The sequence below is a fragment of the Mesocricetus auratus genome, unplaced genomic scaffold (genome assembly GCF_017639785.1).
Source record: "Mesocricetus auratus isolate SY011 unplaced genomic scaffold, BCM_Maur_2.0 Super-Scaffold_100707, whole genome shotgun sequence".
In the NCBI taxonomy this organism is placed as follows: domain Eukaryota; kingdom Metazoa; phylum Chordata; class Mammalia; order Rodentia; family Cricetidae; genus Mesocricetus; species Mesocricetus auratus.
This window is the reverse complement of record NW_024429269.1, coordinates 7,828,525-7,835,584: the sequence shown is the minus strand read 5'-3', so window position 1 is coordinate 7,835,584 and position 7,060 is coordinate 7,828,525. Positions and strand designations below refer to the sequence as shown.

At 50.7% G+C, this 7,060-nt stretch overlaps 1 protein-coding gene across 1 annotated transcript in view; it reads left to right on the top strand.

Annotated features, from left to right (window-relative positions):
* Positions 1-1,744: 1,744 nt before the first annotated feature.
* Positions 1,745-7,060, top strand: part of Spata13 (spermatogenesis associated 13) — a 128,590-nt gene continuing 123,274 nt past the window's right edge. Inside the window, exon 1 of the mRNA XM_040740585.1 lies at positions 1,745-1,881. The gene's annotated coding sequence lies outside the window, so the exon portion shown is untranslated. The remainder of the gene's footprint in view (positions 1,882-7,060) is intronic.

Below are 7,060 nucleotides of genomic sequence, written 5' to 3'. Positions count from 1 at the left end.
TCTGTGCTAATGTTAAATGAATAATAAAATTGTTAAAATTGATTTCATATATGAAGGCTTCCTGTGGGTTTTGTTAAGCTTGTATAAGACAAATAAAATATGGGATATTTAATAGTATTAGCCTCTCATGCTATGTCTCTAAATTTTATAATAGTTTTTTAAAAATTTCCTGCTAGGCAGTAGTTTTGCTCATCTTTGGTCCCAGTACTTGGGGGCCAGAGGTAAGGGCAGTCTGGTCTACATGTAGAGCTAGTTCCAGGACAGCCAGGGCTACACAAAGAAACCTTGTCTTGTAAAACCTAAAACAAACAAAAAACAAAAAGGAACATACACAAAATTAATTTTTAGGATTGGAGAGATGATTCAGGGGTTAAGCACAGTTCCTACTATTCAAGAAGACCACAGCTTGGCTCCCAGCACCCACATTGGGAGGTTCACAATCACCTCTAACTCCAGCTCCAGGAGATCTGACTCCTTTTGTCCTGTCACACAAATGGAGTATAGGCACTCACACAGACACACATGCGCATAGACAGAAATAAACAAGAGTTGGGGAGGAGTGAGGGTGAATATGATCAAAATATGTTGTATGGAATTTTCAAAGAAACAAATTATTGTATTCAAATATACTAAAAGTTAATTTAGATTTTTCATTGGCATATGCTTTTACATATTCTTTTGTCTAAAGTAATGATTATTCTTTGGTTATAAAGTAGCTTGTAATATTTAGAATAATCATGCTGGCGTATTCAAAGGAATTCAAAGGAATAGTCTCAGTAAACCACACGTTTTAAGAGAATGTACTTGTTTTATGAATTCCTCAGAAATAGCCACAGTGCATTTGAGGAGGGGGAGCTTATCACAGATCCTGGTACAGAAGGGCTGCTTCCCTTCTGCAGTTTTAGTTGAGCCAAGCAAAAGAAGTTTTTTGAGAAAGTTCATAGTTCAGGCCCCGGGAAAACGGAAGGTCAAAGCATATTCAGTCCGAGTTTCCATGGACTCCAAAGGCGAGCCCGCACAGAGAATAGCCATGAGCCTCCGCAGGGTGTGCGAGCCCTGCAGAAATGGAGCAGTGGGCGTCAGGCGGTCGCCCAGGAGACGCAGCTGCTCTCACCTGCGAGGGGTCGGGGAGTTGGCAGGTAAGGAGCAGGGAAGAACCAGTGGGTGAGTAGTGTGTGAGTAGACACGCTGATCCGTAGTGGGGCTAGCAGGTGTGGGACACAGTCCTGGTCTTACCGGGAGCCGGAGGATCTTTTTGGAAGATGCAAGGCAAAAGAGGAGTGGTTAGGAGGGTGGTAGGGATAAAGGGGCGGAGGTATGACTTGGACAGAGTGAATGGCAAGAAGGCACAACCTAGAGGTGGGGGTAGGGGTGGGAGTGGAGGAGGATGTGCCAGGGGCGTGGTGAGAGGTGGAGCACAAAGTCAGTTAAGTTGAGGGTGTCCTTTAAGGCCAAGGGCGTGGCCTGGCAGGGGATAGGACGGTGGGCACAGAGTGCGCGTCTGGGGTGTAGTTGAGAGAAAAACCTACAGTGGGTAGGTGCGAGGCTTAAGGGAAGATGAGTTGGGAGCGTGACCCCCGGTGGAGAAGGCTGGCGGAGCAGGGGTGCGGGGACTTCGAAGACAGCGCCCACCCCCGAGCGGCTTCGGGGCGTGGCTTCAGGAGAGCAGTGTGTGGGCGTGGCTTCGGGAGCGGGCTGGGGGCGTGGCCCGTGGGAGGAGGCGGCTAAGCGCGGGAGGGCGGAATCTCCGCTGCTCTTTCTGTGGAGGCCACGGCGCGCAGAGCCTGGCGAGCTCGCCGCTGGATCCGCGCTGGAACCGGCCGTGCAGGGCTCCTTGGATACGCGGGCTTTGGAGCTTCGGTGGAAGTGAGGGTCGCCGAGGTAAGACTGTCCAGGGAGGTGCTCGGCTCTGCGGGACCGGGGCTCTCGGGTGGGCATCGCGGAGGAACTGAGCGCCAAGGACGGTCTTCGTGACCTGAGGGTGTCCCGCTGCCAGCTCCTGCTCGAGCGGCTTGTGGGACCGGACGGCGCTGCTCACCTGTTGCGCCACTGTGTGCGATCCTCCTGCTAGCGGCGGCTGGGTGCCTTGGGCTCGCTCGGCAGCGCCCCCCGGGGAGGGCGCGATGTATTGTTCTAGCTGGTGCCTTTCCCCCAGGACCCGTCAGGGATTACCCTGAAACTCTACCCGCGCTCCCTGCTCGAAGGGCGGGCTGCGGGGTTGCTCCGGGACGACGGACAAAGGTTGCCCGCCTCTGGCCCCTTGAACGCTTCCTTCCTCGGAGGGCGTGACCTGTGCATGGAGGGGATTGAGAAGTTTGCCTTTGGCTGGAGCACTTGGATTAGAAAGCACATTTATCTCCTGGTCCCTACTGGGACGCAGCCTGGAAGAAAGACTTCGGGACTCTGTCATCACTTGCATCGAGAGTGAGTTGGCAGAGTTGGTTTTACTCCAATTTTGTTCAGGATGTGGGGAATTGCTGTACTGGTCAGTCTCAGTACGGCTGAAGCAGGCGTCGGAGAGGAATTCAGGTGACTTGTGCTGGCGGGTCACAGCAAAATTACAGAGCCGGAGCAAATTTCTTCTCCAAGTAAAACAAACAACAACAACAACAAAAAATCCCCGCAACTAACCGAACCAAACACAAGCGAGTCAAGCTGCTGTAGTTACTGCCCAGCATGGGATCATGGCACTGATAAGTAGAATAGTAATTTGAATTTATTCACCGCTGGTTACCAAGGCTTCCCAGAGCCGTTTCTCCCCCTTCCCCCACGATTTTTCAGGCTCCTTTTACCTCATTTATGTTGTCTAGTGTTTTCTAACTTCTCCAGACCTTCTAGGTTTTTGCTCATCTTTTTTGATCCCACTTTGAAAGCACAGAAACTTCACTCAGTTTGCTTTTTTTTTCTCTCTCTCTCCCACTGTTTTCTTTTTCCACCTTTCCTAGCAAACGCTCCCTTTCTCTTTCGGCTCTCCAACCCCTTTCAAACTTCCTCACTGCATTGTTCCCCGGTCCGGGTTAATTATGCACCCCCACCATGTGGGGCTGAACCTTGTTCTCTGCCCCTCCCCCAACCTCTAGAGTCTATGGGCTGTTGCTTCCCATCCAGTGTTTTAATTTTTCACTCACCTCCTTGGTGAGTGAAATTCGCACAATCTGGCCCGCCCCCACCCTCCATTTAGTGAGTAAGCCTGTGCTTTATTTGTGACCTGTGTGTAAAGCCTTCACTGTTTTCTGCCTTCTTAACCTGCTTCTTCCTGGCAAGTACGTCCCCCCCAGGCACAGCCTGCCAGTGCTTTGGTGGCCTTCCCAGTTTACTTGGTCTCATATCCCGCTTGTGTCTCCTCCCCACACCCGGCCAAGAACACCACTAAACTCACTTTCCTCCTTCCTAGTCAGCCCTGAGTTACTTCACGGACATACTTCGTTTTCCAGAAAGTCTGAAAGTGTTAGGTGGGCTGTTGCATTTCCACAGGAGCACCCTGCCTGACACTCAGGCCACTGTGTCTATCCAAGTAGAATTGGACGTGCAGTCCTGGAGTGATATCGTTATCAACATTAATGTGATGATTACACAGCATTTATCAAACGCTGTGGCAAACAGTACTATTCATTTAAAATTCTTCTCCAATCCCTGTAAAGGAAGACTCACTGCTGGGCCCTTTTGCAGACGAGGACAGGGTATGCTCAGAGGTGAGCTCAGAGAAGGTGAGCACGCCACAGTCAGGCTTGCCATGGCTCTGTCGTTAGACCCCTTCTCATGGGGCCGTGTGGCTTCTTGAACTCAGGCCCGGCACTCAGCTTTGGAAATGAGGTTGTTATTTGACATGCTTGGTTTATTTTGCAGTGTATGCCAGTTTAGGGCAGAGTCTACTCTTGTAGGACAGTGCCTGGGAAATGACTGATGTCCTTCAGAAAGCCTGAGTGTCATGCCTCCAGCCTGCTCCCCATCTTCATTATGGGACATTGGGAAGAAAACATCATAAAAAGTTTATTGCTAACTGGCTCCTGTGTCAGGAGTTCAGTTTCACTTTAGTTGAATGAACCTGGGGGGGTTGGGTGTCTCTGAGAGCCATGTGGTTTCTTGAGTCTTCATTTCTATTTTATTACATAGTCTTGGGGGGGGGGTGTTCTGAGTCAGGCTTTCTCTGTATAGCTTTGTAGACCAGGCTTGAACTCACAGACATGCCCCTGCCTCCCCCCCCCCATTAAAGGCTAGTGCCACCCCTGCCCCGCTCTCATTATAGAGTCTTAAAGCCTTGATTAGATATTTTCTGGCTAGTCTTCACTTCTATGAGTGGGAGGCAAGTTTACTGAAGGAGACTGCTGGAGTTATGGACTTTGTTAGTTGGAAGGGACCTTAGAGCCCACACAGCAGGAAACATAGCCTAAAAATAGACAAATCCATACATAGGGCATCTGTTGAACCCCAGAACTGGCCCTAGGATCTGGGTCTTTGGACCCCTAGCTCTACAGCTTGGTGTGGACAGCAGCGGCATTTTCCTTTCTTTTTCTGAGCTAAGTAGTGGAACTGCACGTTTGGAGTGGACATCATCTGTAGTTCTCTTTCCTTTTTTTGGCCGAAGCCTTAAAGATTTAAGAAGAAACTGTGTGCTTTTGAGACACGGAACGGCACAGCTGAAGTAATGGCATCACAGAAGTATGTATAAATTCGGGTGTGTCTAGAAGAACGATTATTCCCAGAGCAGCAGGAACGAACAGCCAAGGTACTTGGCTTTCTAGAGGCAGACCATATCATACCCAGGAATTTCAAAATCAGCAACCTGTGTGTTTTGCCTTTTCCCTTTCCATTCATGCACCAAGAATGTACATGATTTTCATTACCTCCGCACCTCGAATGAAGCAGCGGTGCAGGGGAGAGAGGCAGAGGACGGGGAGCTGCTGCTGTTTGGGTGCTGGTCTCTGTCCTCAGGCCCTTCTCTGGGTTCTCACTACAGCCCTCTGCACGGATTCCCATGGGCACTGTTGGAGAGCCTCAGGGGTTTTCTATGGATCCCATCTTTCGGATCTAGACAGAGTACAGCCCTGTGGCCCTGGGCTGGGAAGGTTGTATGTCAGGACTTCCCACTGTGCTCAGATGGTTAGCATGCAGGGGTGACCATGGGCTCCCTGGGAGGAGGGAGAAAACATGTGTGCATGTCATCTGTGGTCTGTGGTTCCGATGGCAGCAACTGGGTTTTACTGCTCCGAGGTGGAATCTGGGGGTTCAGGGAAGCTGTTGTGCCTAGAGCCCCATTGTTGGTCATGGCAGTCTTCTGTGACTGTAGCCTATGGTTTGCCGAGGCAAGTATGCCACCACAGGGCCTTTTACAAGGTGAACGGCTCCTGCTTGCTGAACTAAAGAGAAAGAACAGGACAGGAGAGCAGGGCCCATGAGCTTGAGGATCTGGAGGAATCTGTGTCTTGTTTTGGCTTTGCCAGGGTGTAATGCTTGTTACCCCGCCCCCTCCCCCCAGTAACTGTGGCAAATTCGAGATTGGCATATGCTTTTTCTGTGGTAATTCTGGCTATTTAGTGTGACTGACATTGTTCACCTTGGTGGACGCAGGTAGTAGTACTCCACTGTCTCAGACACAAGACTGTCACCGCTGCTGATGAGCATCTTAAAGAACCTGGCTTCCTTAAAGGCACACACAGCCACACTCGGCTCAGGAGCAGTGCGACTTGGCGACTTTGTGGGGCATGAGGAGCTCAGACACTGCTGACTTCAGGGACCATGCGTCTGCCTCAGAACTTCCCCCCACCTCCCTCTAGGGACTTAGCCACAAAACGGATGAGCTTGCAGAGAACTCTGCATATCTAATCGGGTAGAAAAGGGCTAGCCTTTCCCCTTAATGGGGTCTCAGAGTGGGTTTGCTGCTGTCCCTGGGGAGGAATCAGAGACTGATTTGACAAGGCCAGATAGGGATTTGGAGTGGGGAGAGAGACTTGGAAGATCCTCAGCTGCAGGAAGCTTCCTCAAGCCACCACACCTTTCTCAGTCTCTCCTAGTTACCACACCACGCCTCTGCACCCTACTGTATATGGTACTGAAGTAGGAGAGAGAGCCTTTGTTCACCGCTGAAGCAGTTATAAGGAGGGCTGAAGCCAGGCCCACTAAGTGACAGCAATAGATGGAAAGTCTGCAATGCCATGGACAAGTACTGCAGCCCAGACCTTCTTAAAAAGTGCTGGGTACGCGACAGAGGTGGGCCCCCTGTGGTGTGGCGTGCTGGCATTGCAGTTCTGTCTCATTAAGTGGGCAGAGATCAGTCTCCAGTGCTGAGCACACCATACGTGCTAGAGATAAGGGATCTTGCATCCCAGCCCACATGTGTACTTTTAAAACACATCCTTACGGGTTAGGACTTCTGTGGCAGAAGAAAAATAATCCCTGCTTTAGAAATGTGCTTGTTCGCCACCCTTCAAGGGCTAGAGTGTTCCCCTGTCGTGTTCTCATCCATGGATGGTAGGTACAGTGATGAGGGGAATCACTTTGACTTGTGGCTCCTGCTGTCACATTCCTGTGTGGGCGTGTTGTCTATGCTGGTTTGCAGGGACATGTGCACCTACCATGTATTGGGTGGTGTTTACGTGCTAGATGCTAATCCATCCGGAACACTTTTCATGGAGAGGTTCACCATCTTGTGTAGCAGGAGAGGTGGGTGGGTGAAGAGCACATGGGTGGGGTGGTCAGTTCACACAGGAGGGAGTACGGCTCCCAGGAGCTCCGAGACCAGGGAGGGCCTTCCTGGAGATGAGGAAGCACAGGCTGTCGACGGGGTCTGTGGAGCAGCACAAGCAGAGACTAGAGTGGAGACAACCAGGCCCCCATGGGCTGTTCCTTATGGCTGCTCACCTTCGTTGTGACTCTGTGATCCAGGTGTGGGAACTTGTTAGAAAGTTCTAGGGCTGCTTCCACACCTACTGAATAGACATTCGGGAGTGCAACCTAGTAACCTGTAAGTATGTTCCTTGTTTATCTTTTTGTGTGTGTGTGAGATAATGGGGGTGGAACCTTGTGCATGCTGGGCAAATGCTTATCTGTCTGTATGATAATG